At 47.1% G+C, this 21,189-nt stretch overlaps 1 long non-coding RNA gene across 1 annotated transcript in view; it reads left to right on the top strand.

The window, feature by feature from the left end:
* The first annotated feature begins 627 nt into the window (after window positions 1-627).
* LOC128824932 (uncharacterized) overlaps window positions 628-21,189 on the top strand; it is a 92,838-nt gene continuing 72,276 nt past the window's right edge. Inside the window, exon 1 of the long non-coding RNA XR_008442546.1 lies at window positions 628-1,338. This is a non-coding gene — a long non-coding RNA (uncharacterized LOC128824932). The remainder of the gene's footprint in view (window positions 1,339-21,189) is intronic.

The raw sequence follows: 21,189 nt of genomic DNA, 5'->3' as shown, positions 1-21,189 counted from the left end.
TGTTGGCCTGGATATATACAGGCCGGAGGGGCCTGGGATCCAGAAGGGCTAATCAGTCCCAACTCCCCTGTAGTCAACGCTCAGCACCCAGGAAAATTGGGCCCTGTGGGTGTGCATTACACACTGCATTCGAGCCATGTATCCTGTGAGGCAATAACCAGTCCTGCTGCCTGACAGCCAAGTACTTTAGTTGATGCACTCTCAGCCCCACCAGCTCCTCCCACCTGGCTTTTCAACAACTCTGCAGCCCCTAGCCCTGTCATGACACATTGGTGGTCCGGGGGGCTTGAGGCATTTTCCCAGCGCTCTAATCTAACAGCACCAGTGGGAATGTTTACAGCACACTGCCACTTGAAAAGTCTTATCGTAGTCCTTTCCTATCTCCCACCACTCGGGGCCTGATAAACATGGAGGTAGTGGGGGTGCTCAGGGCAGAGCCTGGGGCTGATGACCGACCAAATCAAAAGCCTGCTGGATAAAACGCTAATGGAACGGCTTAATCACAAATTCCTCTGGCATTTATTAGGATACGGTGGGGCCCACTGTGGCGCTTGCCTCTTTAAGGAGAAGATGAAACAAACTATGAATGGCACACTGTGAAATGAGCCTCTGAGGAAACAAGAAACCTCCAGCCATGGCACTGGTAGGGGAAGAATGCATTGGAGACCTGACCTGTTAAAGGGACAGTTCTGGGAAGTAAAGGCATCTTCTGTGGAGCAAACCAACAAACAGTGGGCAGAGGCTTCTTAAATGCATCCCTGTTAAAGGAGCAGGCATGTTACAGAGTGTGAGCACAATTTACTCTCTGGCGACTATAGGCAAAACAGGTGGGACCCAGGCTGTGGGTGGCAAAACATCCACTCTGAACCGTGGTGCAGTGGAACAAGTCGCCTAAAATCTGCACTAGGGGGATCTGGAGCCAGCGGACCCTGCTCCCAAATCATGTCTCGTGTTGCACCTCCGAGGTGTAGAAGCTAGACGAAATGTAAAGTTCTCCACCCCTGGTGATAATATAAAACATTAAAGCTGCGCCCTGAGAGACGTCGTGAACATCCAGAGACAAACACTTGATCCTGTGGGACTTCCCCCATAAGCAGCAGCGATGGATTAACCCTTTCCATTGCCATGGGGTGAAGTTAAAAATGTTCCCCACCCACCTACCCAGCCAACTCCATTTAAGGACCAGAAGTGTGTGGGTGAGGAATTGTCTGCTATCCACTTAGGCTGCCTAAAGGACTGACACCAAATCATTCAAGGAGACAAAACCACAAGTCACAGGTGATCAGAAATCAACCCTGCCTGTCGTAGAACATACAGCAGGGTTCTGAAAATTCATCGGTAGGTTTCTTTTCCCTCTCTTTTGCCCAGAGGGTTGTTTCCCAGTATGTTATTGTCAACCTTATTCCTAAAGCCCCATTCCATATTGCTGTGTTCTCTGGATGTTTCTCATCACCATAGTGTGATTTAAGTACGCTTGGCAGAATTTTTTTTTATTTATTTTGATGGATAATATTGATGTTTATGTTTAAGCATTTTTATCTATTTAAATTTTCACAGTTGCCCAAAATTATGGGGTTTAAGCATTTTTTATGTTTATTAATTTAAATGTTCACTCTTGTAAGAAGTTATGGGGGGAATAATCGTTTAATGAAAGTAGGGGTCGAGGTTCAAAAAGTTATAACATTAAAACACAAATTGTCAGCATCACATGTCAAAATATACAAAGTAAACATCCTTAAAGTCTAGTAAGTTCTTAGGTGGCATTCTTCTTCCTTTGCCCATCTGTACATTTCAATGATTATCAATGGAGATATATTTTTGTCTGTGCGTGTACAGTGAAATCGAGAGTTGCTGACATTTACCGATAATCTCATCCTTCCAAGCCTAAATATACAGATGTTGCCCTCTAGTGGCTGACTTATGCCGTGGTTTAGAGAGATGCTCCAGCTACTAGCTAAGAGACGCAAGTAGTTGAGGCCTGTGCATTTTAGACTTCTGGAAATCAAGGTTCTAATCCCAGCTCCCCAGGCACGTGTGTGATTTACCAATGAACTGTGTGTGCGGTGCACAACGCATGGAGTCTATACAGCAGGAATGAATGCTGCTTTGCTGCTGTTAGAGGCTGCACTGTTTTATCATCTCAGCTTGGCTAAGTCAGTGTGCTGTGTCAAGCTTGCCCTCATAAGCCAAATGTGCAAGACCTGCCTTGAGTTACAGGTATCGCACTCTCAGAACTGAGGTGTTTAGAACCTACAAGGATTCAGTCTCACACCGTGCCATGAACAAATTAGGCAGATCTTGCTGGAGGGCTATGCAGTGCAGTGGGTCGGCGAACTAAGTCTTCCTCCATGGAGGCTTCCGTTCATCATCAGGATGTAAATGAATTACGGATATCACTTGTGTCGCTTGAAAAAGCGGCACAGGTTGGTGGCATTTGCAGTTTCTGCTCGGGGAGAACTAGGGCCGTAATAGCAGGGGATGCTGCTTGTTAGAATTGAGATGCACTAGCTGAGCTGGGGGATGGACCAGGACTGAAAAAAGCAGGAGTGTGGTGTAGGTCAGGACGGAGGGACATCGATGTGTGGACACCCAGGACTGGACTAGCGGGGGTGCTGCATGGTGGATTTTAGGTGCATTAGCAGAGCTGAGTGGGGACCCCAGGATGATAGAAACAAGAGGATGCAGGTCTGGTCTGAGACGCATCAGCAGATCTCCGTGTGAACCTAGAGCCGTGGGCACAGGCAGAGAAGCAAGGTGGCTGGGATCCCAGATGAATGGGGCAAAAATCAGCCTTTCCCTACTCTTTATTATTTTACCCTTTCTAAAGTGTAGGCAACAAACTCCATGCAAAGACGGCAGAGCAATGCATTCTCCCCGCGGGGGCTGGGTGGGTGGAACACCCAGCTCACTGCAATCATAGGGAGGGTCCCCAGCCCCCTAATCCTTGGGGCCAAACCCAGAGCACGAGTAACCTCCTAATTCTGAGCACAGTGAATGGCATTGAGCTAACAGAGCAAGGACCTGGGCTGATTCTTCTCTGAACTAAATAAGAATCCAGGCCAAAAGCACTCAGATCCCTAATGGCAACTGTGCATTACCCCTAGTTTGCAGTGTATTAGGAAGAACCCACAGAAACAATCCCCCTGCCACCCCAAGCATCGAACAAGACACGGGAGTTCTTTCTTATTCAGCTGGTTCCAACCCCTGGTTGGATATGAGGAGTAGAGGGAAGGCCATCCCGAAGCCTGACCCCAGCTCAGCAGTTCTGTGGGTGAGGGAGCCCCCTAGTGGAGGCAGAGATGTGGAGCAGAGATAACAGACAAGGAATCACCTTTCTAATGGGCATAGACATTGCATAACCCCAGTGGGGCCGAAACCTCCCCCATGGCAATTAACCAGTCAGACGGAAGGGAGGACAAGCACCTGGAGATGCCCCAAGAATCAGTCATTTAAATGTACAGCTGCGTTCCTCCCAGCACCTCCAGGGATGCTGGTAGAATTGTATGGGTGCAGCAAGCTCCCTGTGATGGGGTGTACCGGTTCTGCACTGGAGTGGAAGGGGTTAAAGCAGTGCTCTTAGCGGCAGAAGCCACGCCCCCTGACCCTGCTGAGCATGCTCCAACTGCTGCTGCAGTATAAAGGGGAGCAGGGAGGGCCTGGTCCCCCACACCTGGCTGTCCCCTTTAGTGGGTAGCCCATTGAGCCACCTCTGACTCTGGCCTGTGTGCTGTGCTTCCCTGCAGCCCAGGGGAGGCCTATTAGCTTTAATGGTGGGCCTGCCCCACCCCCAGGAGGATGGGGTGTACTGGCCCCGTGATACTTCCCTTTACTTCTCTTTTTCTGTGGTTCCCTCTTCCTCCTCCCTGCACATCCCTTTAATACTGAAGGGCTTTCTGCAGCTGATAACCCCCCCTGCCCCTCTGTGTTCCCAAGGGTGCATCTATGACCAGAGGTGCCTTTGGGATTTGCCTTTTTGGCCCCAGCAGCAGCAATAGGAACTGTAACACAGCTTGTGGGGATGGGGATGCAAGGCTGTTGTTGTTGTCTCATTCCAATCTGCAGTGGATATTTGTGCTCGGTATAAAAGGCCTCCAGTGCTGAGAATCTCTACCCAGCATGGGAGTGGTGGAATAGCTGTGGGTCATGACTGAGGGGCATTAACAGAGCCGTGAGGAGTTTAAGAGCCTAGCTGGATTAAGGTCTAGGCAGGATGTGCCCCTGTCTGGGGCTCTAGCTCCTGGAGTCATGTGGTGAGATCAGAATCTCAGCTTCCATTTAAACAGTTTCTAGCACTCCTGGAAGCAAAGAAAGGATTGGAGCCATGACCCTAGTGTATCCAATGCCTGCCTGAGTCTGAAGACAGCCTGAAACAATAGGTTCAAGAGTTGTGAACTGCCCCATTCATCTTAAGGGAAACCTGCTGCCACCCCAAGGTGATGCCAGGCCATGGTGCGGTTGTCTATAGGAGGTCTCACTGCGGGTGTACTGAGAGCCCTCAATGGCCTTAATTTGGCCCTGCTCATGACAACCGTAGTAGGCACGTGTTGCAGTTTGGGACTGAGGGGCACTGAATGAGCTGTGGGAGCTGAGCCAGAAATGGCGTGGCAGGTGGGGTGCTGCAGGAGACAACAGTGCACTGGCCTAATTGTGTAAGGCGCTCCAGAGCTGAACGCAGGAGGGTGCTGAAGTTCAGACTTGTTCTGGGGTGCATTGGCAGAGTTGTAGCGGTTTGCAGGACTGGACTAGCAGAGGGTGCTGCAGCTAAGATGCATAGACAGATCAGTAGCACAGTTGGCCCAGGATAGCCAGGAGGCCAGGGGCTAGGACTGACCTAGCAATGGGATTGCGCTATCTAGGGCAGGACTGGAAGAGCCGGGCGTGTCTCAGCTCAGGATTGAAGTGCATAGCCAGAGTGGTGGAGTGGCCCAATGCACTGTGCCAGGTTGTAAACCACCTGATTCTCTCTTTCATGAGCATCAAGTTCACCCTTTTAAAAATAAAGGACATTTTAAAAGCTGTTTGCGCATCGAGATTGCCGGGAGGCCGAGAGGTGAACCCTTGGATGATCTCGGCTCACGGCTTGCAGGGCTAAATGAGAGTAGTCAACCCATCTGCCTGTTGAATGGGGAATTCTTCTAGCTTTGAAATCTGCCCTTAACCATGATTGATTTCCTGAGTAATTTAACAAGCTCTGGGGCAGTGCTGGGGAGAGAGGGAGGGGAAGTTTTGCAAAGCCCCCCAGGAGAATCTGTTGGGCAGGGGGAGGCCCTTAAACAACCAGCATTTCTGTTGAGCTGCAGCGATGAGGGGAGCAATCCCCAGGAGCTGGCTAGGCCAGTCTTTGAAGTGCATTATAAAAAATTTAAAAAGAGCAAAGTCGTGTTTAGTAATCCCCCCCTCCCCCCCCCCCCCCCCCAAAAAGTCACTTCTAACCAAAGGGAGACAGGCAATCAAAATCCTCATGTGGGAAATGTAAAATATTCCAAAAGGTACAGTGTACACAGGGTTGGCAGAATTCAATCTGTACTTGTTATAACTTTGATGGCTAATATCAATATTTATTTTAAAGCATTTTTAAACTATTTTTATTTTAAAATTTTACAGTTGTGGGGAATTATTGGGGAGCAGGCAATTATTTAATAGCAGAAGACACTGAGATTCAAAAAGTTAAAGCTTTATCACCCTTGAACAGAAATTGTCAACATCATATGTCCAAATACACACAGTAACTATCCTGAACTCAAACTCGACTAAGTTCTCAAGCAACATTTTTCTTACTTTGCCTATCTGTAAATTTTGATTATCGAATAAATATTTTTTTCATCAGTTTTTTCCTGTATGGGGAAATCGATGTTTACTGACATTCACCAATAAAAACCGAATCCTCTGAAGCCTAGGTATACAAATGCTCCATTGAAAAGATGTGTGCATCAAGGGGATGGATAAATAAGTGGAAAAACTACCACTAGGGTATTACACCTGGATCACTAAGGAGGGGTGAGAAGGAAAGAAGAAAAAGTGGGAGGGAGAGGAAAACAGAAGGAAGAGAAATCCTAGAATCTCAGGGTTGGAAGGGACCTCAGGAGGTCATCTAGTCCAACCCCCTGCTCAAAGCAGGACCAAACCCCAACTAAATCATCCCAGCCAGGATGGGTTTGTCAAGCCTGACTTAAAAACCTCTAAGAAAGGAGAGACAAGTCTATGAAATAGAACAACAGCAAGAGGAAACAGAACAAAATGAATGAGACCATCCAGGGCCATCCTTAGGATTTATGGGGCCCAATGCAGTATTATTAAACTGGTGCCCCTGTGCCCGATTTGCTCTTAGCAACACAAACAGAAGCTTATAGTATTGGAAAACTTGCCACGTGCACTCTATTAAAAACAGTTTAATTGTGCTGCTTTCACCCCTAACCTCTGCACTTCCCTCCCACCTGCTCCCCTGTCCTGCCAGCATGCCCCACCACACTGCCCCCCTGCCCAGTACCCCTCACCCCCTTCTGCCCAGCAACCCCCATGCCCAGTGGCGCCTCACCCAGAGATCTCCACCACAGATCCCTATGCCCAGCGATCTCCCACCCACAGCCCCTCCCAGTGCCCCTCACAGCCCCCCAACTGCCCAGCCCCCCATATTCCTGAGGGAATGCAGCACCAAAAAATTAAATTCTGTGGACAATATTCTAAAACTCTGCAAAATTCTGCAAATTTTGTCAATAAATAAGCATTGAGGCAACAACATGGCAGTGGCAAGCACAGGCCACTGGCTGCATGGAGGTAGGAGATCACCCTGCAACCTTCTCCCTCCCTTCCCCTCCCCTCCTAGGACAGGGACTTGGCAGTGAGGTACCTCGGTGTGCGTGTCAAAAGGCCACAGGCAGGGCCAGCTTTAAGTGCGGGGCCCAATTCGTGGGGCTTGTACTCACCGGGCGGTGCTCCGGGTCTTCGGCGGCAGGTCCTTCAGTGTTGCCGGAGTGACTGAAGGACCTGCTGCCGAAGACCCGGAGCGCCACCAGGTGAGTAAAAATTAAAAAGGCCACTGGGCGTGGGGCCCTCTTAGGCGCAGGGCCTGATTCGGGGGAATCGGCCTAAAGTTGGCCCTGAGACAGTCTGAGGGAGAGCAAGAGGCAAAGGAATCATTGCAGTAGAGAAAGAGAGGATTATTGTTCTCCCACCTTGTTTGCTTTCCTTTTGGATTCCACTTGTCCCCTGGTGACTATACTGTTTCACTAGCTCATTGTATGGCCTGCAGAACAGTTTTCCACTTCTAAACTACAGTGGCCTTTGTTATGCAGGGGGAGGCCAGCGCAGCAGCTAGGACAAAGCCCTACCTGGCAGCCAAAATGTCTAACCTATTGGGACAGGCTTGAGCTACCAAAGTTGGAGCTGAATTGCAAAGTGCAGGGGGAGGGGTGTTTGGATTTGTGTTGTAGGGGTAGGCCTGTCTCTAGTTTAATGCAATAGAGCCTAATTCTGATCTCTCTGACTTATGTGCAAAGCAGGAGTAACTACTGAAGCCAGTCAAGCTAACTTGGTGTAAGGGAGATGAGAATCAGGCCCATAGCTTTTTGTCCTTTAAGGTAGTTTCCTCCTCTAGTGCCCATCTAACGCCTATTTCCTAGAGCTGTGGTTTTCAACTTTTTTTTTCCATTTACAGACCCCTAAACAACTTCAAATGGAGGTACAGGCCCCTTTGGACGTCTTAGCCATAGTCTGAGGACCCCCAGGTTGAAAACCACTGGCCTAGAAAGTAATGACTGCACATGGGGCAAGGAAAGGGAGAACCAGTCTTTCCCCAATTCAAGCAGTCCTTGTGCTCTGGTCTCCAAATAAACTTGGATTCTCCTTAAAGCAGCGACAACTTAGGCCTCTACACTGAGGGAATTTGTGGAGTCCCTGGTAAAGAAGATTAGACTGTCAGTTGTAGGTATTTCAATTATATATGCAATGTACAATAACATCCTTACCTTGTACTGCTCCCTGGCCTGTCTGATGCACAGTGGCCTACAGATCCACTTCTGCCATTCAAGATACAGGCACAGCTCCCACTAAAATCACTGGGAGTTGTGCGTGTGCCTGTGATGGGCTGCTAGGTTCCTAAGGCCCTTCATAGGGCTAATCTGCTGACTCATCCTGGCAGTCAGACCGGATGGGCCTCAGTGCCATCCCAGGAGCGTAAAATGATCTGTGTAGCTGTTGCTAAATGCAACACACTAGAGAGGAGATCTGGCAAGGAGAAACTTTAGAAAGATTCAGCAGGGACAAGACCAAGATTTACCTTTTGCTCTAAAGGTAAGAATAAAGGGAATCCCCTGGAAGGGAACATACATGCATGCATCTGCACTAGGAGTGGAGTAGAGACTCTATTCACGAAGTGCCCATCTGAGGGCAGGTTCTTACTTGGACTTTTCAAGGCTGAACTCAGTTTTATAATTATTATTGTATTACCATAGCTCTAAGAATCCCTAGCTTTAGTCCAGGATCGCATTGTCTAGGCACGGTACAAACACAGAACAGACTGTCCCTGCCTCAAGAATCTTCCATTGATTGGCTTCTTTACTATTACTTGACCTGAACATTTGGACCTTATCCCACAAGGTTCAGAGCAATCGGGTTCTGATTTGGCAAAGCATTTTAAGCATGTGAATACTACTTCCATCAGGTTTGTTGGTGTCACTAGGCATCACCCTAGGTAACTCGGGGGGGTGGAAGACCACGAGAGTCGATGAAGCCCCCCCGCTCTAGGCCAAAGTGAACCAAAGCCCCTCCATGTTAAACTTTACTAACCTCACAGGCCAGCAGCTGGAAAGCGGTAGTGATAAGGGAAATCTACATGCTTCTAGCTGAAGGACAAAATAACTTGCAGAAGTTCACAATGTTCCCAAGCTGCACAGCCAAGATCGTTTAATGTAACTGCTGCAGGGGGAGGTAGGGAAGGAAAAAAAAAAAAGATAAAAAGGGAAAAACTGCTTCTATCAGTGCACTTGATTTGAGACATGCTGGTCTCCTAGTGCCTATTCAGAGCTCTTGAATAAACTTTGTCTGCTTCTCCACCCTGGTGTGTTCATTGGGGCAAAGCACACCGGGCAACGAACACAGCTGTTGCCCCCTCGGGCCCTCTGTGCCGACAACAGGTTGATTCCTAGCTTTAGTGCTTTGCTGGACTGGGGGCCAGATTACTTACTTACTTGATCTTGGAAGGATCAAGAAGACCTGAATGAACATTGAATTGCTTTGGAATCTGTGAATCTGCTTGTTAATGTTCGGGTCAAACAACAGACCACCATGAAACCGGTTTAAGTTCAGATTTGCTAAATTGTCAAGAAAAGTCACCAGCCCCAGCACAGAATCAGCCCCTCACCTCTTCACTTTTGGGAATGAGCTACAACTTCCCCCACCTGAACATAAAGGTAAAGGGCACATGGGAGGGAGGAGCGCAGCATTGGGGAGTCTGAGCTAACGCGATTGTCCTAAATGGCTGCATCCCTCCAAATGCCATCTTGTTAGAATTCCTGCAGGCTCCTGAGAGAACTTTCCATGAAGGGCTTGGAACCAAGCAGCCCTTGCTGACCACCTCCCAGCAGCTTGGCTTATAGCCTCTTCAGGCACTGTGGAACTTTCATGATGCCATTCAGGGTGGCAACGGGAAACATGAGTTGTGAAGCAGTCAGGCAGCATAGGCTGTAACAGGCCCTTCATGTCTCCTCCGATGCTGTTAGCAGGGGTAGGAAGCACCTGTTTGGGGTCACCTGCTGGCTGCAATTCTCCTGTCTTTTGGCACTGGACTAGGGGGACCTTCTCCTATAGTTTCAGACGCTTGGCCTCCTGCAGGTGCCCAGTCTGACTGCACACCTGTGAAATAACTTTGGAGTGACACAATTTGCTGTAGCCTTCCCTCTCCTCCTCCCTGCCTTCTCCTTCACTGCTGCAGTCTCCAGGAAATCCTGTAAATGATGAGATTGTTATTTATGGGCAGCAGGCAGTGGAGGCAATCCACCTTGGGACTGGACCAATGAAAATCTCTGCAGGCAGCACCTGTGAGACTGAGCCGGTCTGCTGGGTGTTTCTTGACTCTATCTACAGGCCCCGAATGGGACACAGAAGTAAAAGGCCACAGAATTCTCTCCTAAATCCATTGCCTTGTTCAGTGGGCTGACTAAGCCCCTAACCAGCTTGTAAGAGAGGGGAGAACTAGCTTCGGAGTTGAGGCTGTTTCCAAGCTGAGCTCTCACAGCTGCAAACCATTACCGGGAACAGTTACACACACTAACTCGAGCCACCACTGTCCATACAATTTTATGGCCCTAATCCAGCCATCTCATCTAAGAGGTGACTATACAGACTGTGTTTAAGTAATGTGACCTGACAGGCAGTGCATTTCTTTGTGATTATAGCATGTGCCAAACAGCACAAAGCTAAAGGCAATAATCCCCGAGAGATATATTGCCTTGGGTGTCTAATTACTATTATGAAATGAATGTTTTCATTACCATGTAATTTCAAGAACCTTTACATTCAAGCTATGATTATGATGTAACTGACAGCCAATCGAAAGCTCCAGTCCTATGCAGGTTGCAAAAGCCATTTATGCATCATGTAAAAACACATACCCCAGGGGTTAACGATATCCGGTTTGCAAATATATTTATTTCTGCAGCCAGGTGATATATGGGACTCTCCTGTGATAAGCAGCATTTCATTTTCAACTTGGAGCAGCTCACCTGCTCCCTACCTACTCATTCACCTCCTCAGCCAGGGCTAATTCACACATGCCAAACCTCTGAGCAGCTTTCAACAGACACCCAGGTAAGAACAAATGCAACAGAAACTATTTATTCCCTCCCTTGGGGAAATGAGGCATAACCCCTCAATCCCCCCCACTCCACACTACTACTAATAATAATATAATAAAAAAAAGCAACTCTTGCCCTGGTCCACGTTGGGCAATATTCAGTGGTGGACCAACAACAGTTTTAAAGTTTGATATCTTGTGACCCATCAGGACTAGAAATACCTGCAATATCCTATTGAGGACCCAGGGGTCCTGCTTTCTAACATCTAGCATTTATGGGTTGTGAAATCACAAACTGTAAAACTGACATCCTGATGTAAATGAAAATGTCATGGGGGGCCAATTCTGCGTTCAGATCCATGAGCACAGCTCTCATTGAAGTCAATAGGTGGAAGTTCAGTGTAACTGAGCATGTAACCAGGGCCATAGGTTTTTAACAGTTATTCATATTAAAGATGAAACTGGATCAGAACCTTGGCTTTAAATACCCCTGAGCTTCAGGGAAATTCTGTTCTAATTCTAGACTTTTGTTCAAGCTTGTCTGTATAATGAGCCCAAACAACCCACCCAACCCCCAAATCTTGGCCTTGGGCCCTCTTTTTAATTCATAGCTATAGTCCTGTCGCATAGAAGCTTATAAAAAGAAATTAAGTATCGGGATCCCAGGCACTGGTCAAGGCCAGTAGCCACAATCTTCCCCGATGTCCTGCTGCAGGATTAGGTTGGAGACTGTGAGCTGTGCCAAGTCAAAAGTCCATTGTGTCTGCCAAGGTTGGGGTAGTGGAGCCAGGCAAGGTATCAGGAAATGCAAGAAGAAGCCAGGATCTGCCTAGCTGCACAGATAGCCTCCAACTGTTTCCCCCTGGCCTTAAATAACACACTGGAGCCAACCAGGGGACTCAGTAGACACTGCCAATCAGGGCCTCCATGAGCAGGCTCCTCCGACGTGCCTGTCTGCTGCTCTGCTAGGGTTGTCGAATGGCCGTGTGGCTGCAGCGGCTACCAAGGAGCCAGCAGTCATGGGTTTCCGACCTTCATGCTAAAGTAACGTACACACAGGTGGAGGGATCTGATTATTGTTACAGTAGTTCTTGTTGTGCAGGGCCCTGCACAAACATAGTGACAGACAGCCCCTACCCCAAAGAGTGTACAGTCTGAAAAGGCAGGACAGACAAAGGGTGAGGGGAGGCAGAGGCCCCTGGTCACCCAGCAGGTCAGTGACAGAGCCAGAGGATTGGCCCATGTCTCCTGACACTCGGTCCAGTACCTGATCCACTAGACTGTGCTTCCTCCCAACAAAAATAAAACACACATGAATCTTTTCTCTAAAGTGTCATACTACCACCAGCTGTTAGGGTTATAACAGGTTGGGGTTTTTTGGCACTTGCTTGACAAGACTTGCCTAAGCTAAGGGCTTTGCTTGTTGTGAGTGATGCAGGCGCCCCAAACTCATGCCAATATCACCCTCATGCCACCATGTGCTCCGTATGCTGGATGAGAGACCAAGCCATGAGAGACCAACTTTATCGTTATATTGGCAGGAGCCCCATAAGTGGCAGAGCAAGTTAAACTGTCTTCCCAGGCACCTACTAGCATGCCCATTAAAGCATCCAAGGCTTCCTGGAGCCACTGGTTGGAATCACTACAGCTCAGCCCTTCATTCTTTCTAAGGAAGAAAAAGTGAGCCCCAGGGATTGTATAGCATGGTACTTTTCAGAACACCAGCTCTACCATGCCAAATCAGACCAGTGGCCCATCTAGTATCCTGTTTCTGACAGTGGCCAGTACCTCCAAGGAATATGCTAAACAGCAGTGATGGGGAAACTATGCCCTAACATGACCAGGGGAAAGTTTTTCTAAGCTAGTCTTGTTGAGTCTTTCCTATCTATTCTGCACAGATGTAAAACTCGCAGAGCTTTCTGTGAGCAGGGGTTTGCTGTTGTGTATAAAAGCTCACTCCTCAATTAACTGCTCTCAGGGACTGGGGCATGGGCAGTCATACCTAGTGATTAGAGCCAGACCTCCCTGCCTAGTGGTTACAGCCAGGGACAGGAACCAGGAGTTAGAGCCAAGGGTCAGTGCTGGAGTCAGAAGCTGGATAAGGGAGTAGGGTTGGAGCAAGGCTGGGAACAAGGGAAGCAAAAGAGACACTACAACTGCAGGCATAAGCCCTGAACAGCCAGCAACCTCTTTGTTTAATGGTGATGCAGACTGTCTTGCTGACTCGGTGACCATCGAGTACTGGATACCTCAGTAACTCAAGAATTAGTCTTTCATCTTTCCCAGTATTTTTAAAGAATTGTGATATTGCATGTAGCTTTTTTTTTTTTTTTTTAAAATAGGACCCAGTTTTTCTGGTGCTCTTTCTAGGTGTTGCAGTGAAAATTTGAATAGTTTAGGGCCTCTGTGTTATTTCAGATAAATACCCCCTTTGATGGTAGCCTCTTGTCATTCCCACAGGAGATGACCACCTGTTTCCTGGACCATGTACGTTCCACATAAACCTTCTTTATTAGAAACAAATAACTATTTAAGCCACAGTGGACAGTTAAAATTCTAAATAGAGCCACTTCTCTCTCTTCCCCTCCCTCTCCCCCCAGGCCCTTGGAGTATATCGGAATTTGTGACTCCTGGGCCTAATTCACAGAATCTTTCCCCTTCATTTTGTTTGCCCATAGTTCCTGCCATTCCTCTCAATGTCTTTTTTCAATTAGATTTTTTTAATCTCCAGTTTACCTAAAGGGATCTCCAAATCAACTTGCTCATGTTTGACAGCAATTTTTTGCCACTTTGTCTGCCAGGTTGTTGCCCACCATGCTGAGATCCCGGCTATTACTGTGATTCCACCCAACTGCATCAATTCCGTTAACAGTAGTAATTCATTAAGTATCACTTCTGATATCTGAAGTTCTATTTCTGATCACCAGCAGTCCCAATAAGGAAGCAGGACAGGATGACCGTGGCAGCTGGGCACATCTCTGACTCAACTTAATGCCAGCATTATTCCTGCCAGTTCAGCAGTCAAAAGGACTACAAAATTTGATAGCCTTGCAGCTTTCTTGATTCCCAGTGAAAACAGAGAATGCTGTTCTCCCTCTGCCTGTTCTTACATCTTTGGAGCCATCGGTATACATTTGGCAGTAGTGTCCCCATTTATCACAGACATATTGATTTGCTAAATCTTGCCTATTTACCACTCCTTTTCCTCTTTTAATTTCATTGTATAATTCCATATCTACCTCCGTAGGTATAATTTTCCACTTATAATGCATTCCCCCGACGCTATAGATATGAATCTCTTTTTTAGGTTTTTCTTTTCGCCAACATCCTTTGTCCACGCTTTAATCCTACTTACGTGAGACATTTTTGAATTTTTGCCTCTTCACTGTTGTCAATGACTTTAGCTCAAAAGGTTAAAACTTTCAGACTGACGTTTTTAGAAACAGCTGCGAGGGAAATGCCTATCTGCAGTACATCAGCATTGTGATGAAGGTGCCACATGGCATTCACAACACCTGAGCTTGGCTTGAGTCGAACTGTCTCCAATTCAGTTTTGATGCCAAAGTGAAGACCGGCGTAGTCAATAATTGGTGTTAGCTCTCTGTACTGCATTACTGCTGCTTCCTTATCCACACCCCCAGGAAGTTCCAAAAATACAGTTGATTCTGCCTGTACACTTACCACTAATATTTTCAACTTGATCCTTCCAAGTGCTGTCAAATCTCACACTTAAAAATTTGAAGCTTTTAACTGTATTTATTTGCTGCACAAATAGATAAGCCATCAGCCTGGCACAGCTATTGAGCGTAACTGCAGACTGGATGGCTCTTTGCAGCCAATCAGGCAGGCCACCAATTCTGCCCCAGCCCAGATGGACTCGTTTACTGGCCTGAGGGCCAAACCAGCTAGCCCTAGTCTCAGGGCAGGTCTTCACTACTGGGGGGGGGGGGTCGATTTAAGATACGCAAATTCAGCTACGCGAATAGCGTAGCTGAATTCGACCTATCGGAGCCGACTTACCCCGCTGTGAGGACGGCGGCAAAATCGACCTCCGCGGCTCCCCGTCGACGGCGCTTACTCCCACCTCCGCTGGTGGAGTAAGAACGTCGATTCAGGGATCGATTGTCGCGTCCCAACGAGACGCGATAATTCGATCCCCGAGAGATCGATTTCTACCCGCCGATTCAGGCGGGTAGTGTAGACTGAGCCTCAGTGGAGGGAATTCAAACCCATAGACCCTGACAACAGCAGTCTCCCCCAGTGCAGAGGGGGCTGAATGCTAGTATTGGTATAAGTAAATAAAATACAAAAATAGAATTACTACATTGATTTTTGTCCTCTTTTGTCTCCTTCTGCTTTATGTAATGTTTTGAAATGGCTACCATGGTTGTGCAGCTTTAAGACTTTGTGTAATTCTATCTATCCTCCCACAAATACTTCCCACATTGGATATCCTGTAATCCCATTTTCCCAAGCCAGTGGATAAACTGTCCAACTATGGAACAAACCATTTATTCAAAGCCTTTAATTCCCTCACCATCACTCTGACCCCTGATCCCCACAGGCCTCTCTCGAACATTCCAAAGCAGAGCCACTTTTAGGTGATAGCAATTTTTTTTTAAATGAAGAGTCCACCACCAAAAGAAAATTTGTCTTCCTTCTCCCTTCCCACAAATAACAGCAGGCCTTGCAAAGTCCAGACATTGTTGGCTTCAGTCTTGGACAAATGACAATTTAAGGTACAATGTTACCGCTGTTCAGTGGGATCCAGGGTTTGAGGCATGGCCAAACGCTGGCGTCTAAGATTTCCAGCCCGTTTTGCAGCAGTGCAGGCTCTCGCAAGATTCCCAGGGGGATCAGAACACTCCATAGTGTGGCCCAGCTCCTGCCCAGAGGCACAAAGGAGAGGGGGAGGTGTGCATCCTTTGCATCTCCAAAGCTGGATCCAGGCACAAATGCAGGCCTTGCATCCTCCTGAAGGATGGGCACAAACCTCCACCAAAGGGTGGGGTAGTTAGGGGTCAAGGTGAACCAATGGGCTCTACCATCCCCTTTTGCACCATCAGTAAAGCTGGCCAGGCTCAGACTGTACCATCCCTGAGGCACAATCCCTCCAGCAGGGATATAATCCAGAGGAGGAATATTCTAACTTCTTCATGGTATGGGACAGTAGATGTATTGTCTCAGGGCTACCACCTCCTCTCCCACTGGCCACTTCCCTCACATTCACAATAACCTAGCATCACTGGGAACTACAGTAATTGCTTCTCTGCCAACTGCCATCTTGGCTGACAAAGCAGGGCCTGAACTCAGGCCCTCCAGAATGGAAAACCACATAACCCTACAACTTGAGCTACAATACGGGGCTTTCTACTCTCAACAGCTATGGGTGGGGGGTCACACTGAGCAGTGGGTTACGCTTCCACAGACAGGCAACATTAAGAAAGGATTTAATGCATTTTTAGTTTCTTTTAATGCACCTTCTTAGTTAGATATTTGGCAGAGTAGAGGGCACCATCTGCCCAGACAGGTCTCCGGGGGTCACCTGCAAAGCTCCAGGGACCACAGTTAAATCATTGCTATCGTAGAACAAAGACACACAATCATACCCAACAAGTTGTGCCATTATACTGGAGACCAACATGCCTTCAGTGAATTGAGTCACAAAATTTAAGGCCTTTAACTATCCAAACTACTTGCTGTTACATTTCTGTAAAACACACACACACACACACAAAACCACCATTGTTAATGTCTAGAACTGATCAATCATTTATCTATGAAAACTTTTTCTATGGGAAAGCAGAAATTTTCATTAAAATGTTTGTTTGTTTAAAATGTTTGATTTCTGGCAACAAAAATTGTGCTTTTTCAATGAATCTCTCCCCCTCCCCCCATATCGATGAAAACAAAAATGTTTAATTTCCATGCACATTTTTTGTGGGGAAAAATAAGGTATTTCTTGATTTGCTCCGTTGACCAGCTAGAGTCACGTCATTATGAACCAAAATTTCCATTCCATGGAAAATTCCAACATTTTGAAAAAAAAAAAAATTGTTCCAACTTGGAACAAAAAGGTGAAATTTTGAAATTTCCTGTGAAGTGAAAATTTTAAAAAAACTGATTCAGGACTATCAAAATGTTTCATTTAGATAACAAACAGTTTCAGTTTGTGTCCTTTTTGATAAGGTAAAATGTTTTAATTTGACTCTTGTTTTATATTCATATATCACATATAATATTGTGTATAACATGAAATATATAATGTTAAAATATAAACATCAAAATTAAATTGATCAAAATTATAAAGCCAAAATGAAACATTTTTACCTTATTGAAAAAAAAGGTTTTGACCTTAACAAAATGAGAAGTCAAAACAATTTGACTTTTTCCCTGTAGAATTTCATGGACATCAACATGTTCCCACACAACTTTTTCATTTTTGACAAAACCACATTTTTCAAGGCAGGGTGTTTTGGTTTGTTTTTGGTTTTTTTTGACCAGCTCTATTTTCATTTTGTCTTTCAACCTCCACCCAATAGCTACGCAGTTAATAACAAACTCCTATATAGCACTCTTCATCCAAAGATCTCACAGCACCTTATAAGGGAAGGTAAAGGTTAATCATTATTCTCATTTTACCGGCAAGGAAATTTAGACTCCCCCTTCAGTGTCTTACCGGATGGGTTATATTGCCTCTTCAGGCATTTGGCTGGAGAATCTGAGCACTTAAAAATCTTCACTAGCCCTATGCCCAATGTAGAATTGGCATCATGCCCAATTCACAGGCCTCTATAAACTGGATCTCTAAAACTTGGCTTTGTACCTTTCATAGAATCATAACAAACAATCTTATCCTTTGTGACAGTTACCCCACAGGAAAGAAACATTCATTTCCAGCCTGTTTCTAAACATACTGACAGTAGGTGAGGGAGAGGGGCAGGGACGGAGAACAGCAATGTGCCCAGTGCTGTGTTGTAAATGAGGAATTAATTGAACACTTTCTTGTGATTTCCCCCCACAACCCCACTCCAAACCAGACTTGCTTCTTTTCAGCGGACAATACACTTCGGAGCAGAGGAGACGGGTGTGGTTATGATTACAGCCATTTCTCTCCAAGGCCGAGCCTTCCTCGGTTATTGCTTAGCTCCTGACTGCACTGCCACGTTTGTCTTCTGCAGCACCTTCCTTTCCATCGCCTTGCGCCCACCCCTAAGTTCTGCACCAGTTCTTGCTGTGGTACCCCTTAGCTTCTGAGATAAGTCAAGTACTGCCTGCTCATGGCATCTGTTTGTGGGCTTGGGAAGCCTGGGCTCCTTGTCATGGACCAAATCCCACCAGCCCTACTCATGTGGAATGTATGTAAGCTGTCTGCAGATCCCACAGTGGACAGCTGTAGAGACAAACAATGAAATCCAACTCCTTGGTCCTAGTGGTGTCCATAGGAAAATATCTGGTTAATGCTAGCTGCTGCTGTAAGCCCCTGGTGAGTGTGGGTTACAGGTCCCCCTCTGTGGCACTGCACAGTGGTATCTGTGGATTGGTACAATGACCACGGTACCATTTCATCATTTCAGAGAAACTCTGCCTGGGAGTTAGGGGGGAGTTCTGTTAGTATCCCCACTTTTAGCTCTGGAGGTCTCCAATTCAATCCCTGTGTCAGACAAGATGGTGGCCATTCCACCATGGCCACTGAATGCTCTATCAGCCACTCTCTAATGTTTGTCCCAAAAAGCTTCTGAATTCTCCAGGCTGTTATCTGGTACAGAACCAGAACAAGCTATTATGGAAAAATAAATCTTTGCCTGCCCGTCAGACCCCAGCATCTGCTCCTGGCAACCTAAATAAACTAGGGCCTTAAGACACAGGGAGATCATTATTTGGGGTCTGAATCTCAGTTACTCTGTTCCTGCACATGGAGCAGGGTTCAGGGAAATGTGGAGTATACTGGCACCATACATGAGTGTTCTCAACTTGTGATGGTGGAAGGACATTCAGGACATGCTTGTTCACCAAGAGAACGAATGACCCATTGCCGATAATGGAGGTCATCCACGGGGTTCCAATGCCCTCCTTCAGTTAAGGTTAATAACTAGTTGACAATTTTCCATCAAAATGTGTTTGTGTGAGGAGAGGTGTTTTTGTTTTGATTTCCCGCCCCCAGCAAAACAGAAATTTTCATGGAAAAAATTCCATTTTCCTCTCTAGCTTTTGGGGTTTTGTATTGTATAATATTTGGTTGGCTGTTTTTGGCAATGGAAAACTATTTTCCCCCCAGAAACAGAAAATGGTGGACTTTTTTCTTTGTCAAAACAAAATTTTTCATGGGGGAGAATAATCATTTCCCACCCAGCATTACCAGAATAGTTCTACTGAGACCGCTGGAGTCCCACCATTTAAAAACGATTGGAACATAGTAGAGAATCAGACCCCATGTCTATAAGCCCAAAGAGAGTCCAAATCTATCCCCTCCAGTCCAAGCCCTGCTGGGCCATGGGAGAATTGGATACTAAACCACAGATACCTACTCCTACCATTTTGGTTCTGGATTGGATCCCAGTTTCTAGTCCTGCCATTTTTCCTTTGGAAGGCCTTGTCACATCTGACCCTTACTCCTGATTCACCTTTGAACCCAGAGTCCCAATTTAACCTTAATTCAGAGCTGAGCACCACTCCCTTGGCCAACCCCATTATGACCAGTCACTGCATGTCTGCAGCCTTCTGTCAAATACTTATCTTTTGGTAACATTATTGTGGAGTAACAACCCCTGGTGTATGTGTATATTTTTCCAGAAACCATTTAGAGTCAGTAAGGTGAGATGGAGCCTATACAAGCAGACCAGATCACGGGGCTGATGCAGGAGCAAAGGATGCGGAGAGACAATCGCTTCTCTGATGCCCCCTTCCACTAAGAGGGTTGTAATTAGATACTGGCCCTCAGGGCCGGCTCTAGGTTTTTTTGCCGCCCCAAGCTTAGGTCGGGCTTGGGCTCGCAGGCGGTGCTGGAAGCAGAGGGAGTGATGTCACCTTCTCCCAGCGCCTGCAGGGGCTTTCACCCCTCCCCCACCTGGCTGCGCAGAGAAGCCCCGATATAAGGGGTGGCACAAGGCAGCACAGCAGCCAGTGCGCAGATGAGGCAGCGCAGCCCCGGCTCCCCGCCAGGACTCACCCTCTCCTCCCCAGGTAGCAGCTGGGTCCTGGCAGCTCAGCATCCCGGGGCTGGAGCTTCCCCTTCCCGCTGCAGCCGGGGGTGCGGCGCCCTCGCCTCGTCTAAGTGGTGCAGCTCCGAGAGCGCAACTGCCCTGAAAAAAAAAGGAGGGCCGGAATGCTGCCCCTGGAAATGTGCTGCCCCAAGCACGTGCTTGCTTTGCTGGTGCCTAGAGCCGGTCCTGCTGGACCTAACCAGTGGCCTAGCACATTACTACTCCTCCATCCTGCACCAGTTCATATGGACTGGCCAATGGAGGTGGAGCCTAGGTACCATCACTCCCTACCAATTTGCTTGGGAAGGAGGGGACAAAGTACAAAGATACACTGCACTTTTACCCTTCTGCACCAAGTTCTGGGAGGGCCCTCTGGGGGTGGATCTTACTATCTGTTATGCCTCTCCATGGCTACCTATGCCACGTATCAGTCTGACTCAAAATCTCCCAGGCAATTTGCGTTGGGTTTGGGGATCCTATTAAAATCAAAGGGCTAACACTGTAAACAAATCATTCATTTCCTCACCCCGAGCTGTGGTGTTTTTTTTGTCATTGATTAGTTCTCCATCCAGAGCCAATTTTTACAGCCAAGTCAGAGGCTTCACAGAGACTCTTTACCTTAGCGGCTGCCACTCCAGGAAGGGGCAAAATGGTTTTGGCTGGTGGCACTGAGGATGACCTAGTTTTTTCTCTCTCTCTCTCTCTCCCCCACCCCCCCCAAAAGAGAAAATTGGGAATCACGAGTCTGGTGCCGTTGACCTTCCCTTCCCTTGTGTATGTGTGCGTCTCACTCTCTGGCTCCTTGACAACAAGCTGTTGCCTGCGACCAATTATATTTTCTGGTCTTGCTCTGATGAGATGAGGAGGACTTCAGACAGAACAAAGCCACTCGATACCATTCGAGACAAGGGTACAAAAGCGACATCTTCTGGACTTCTGCCCTAATGAGAGCAATTTTTTTTTTTGTCCAAACATTTGAAGCAAGGAGGTGCCGTCTATTGCAACCCCCTGCTGGGGTTAATACTATTATCCAGTCCGCTCTGGCTGGAAATTAAAACAAAGGCATTTGCCTCTTTTAATGAGAAGTGACAGTGGCTCCAGTATTTCAGAAGGGAATTAGAGAAAGAGGAGTTGCTGTGGAGCCGGTCTCCCCAGTCGTATCCATAGGCCCTGGTGCCCTAGGCTTCCCATGGGATC

The sequence above is a fragment of the Malaclemys terrapin genome, chromosome 16, assembly GCF_027887155.1.
Source record: "Malaclemys terrapin pileata isolate rMalTer1 chromosome 16, rMalTer1.hap1, whole genome shotgun sequence".
Lineage (NCBI taxonomy): Eukaryota > Metazoa > Chordata > Testudines > Emydidae > Malaclemys > Malaclemys terrapin.
This window is presented reverse-complemented; position numbering and strand designations above follow the sequence as displayed.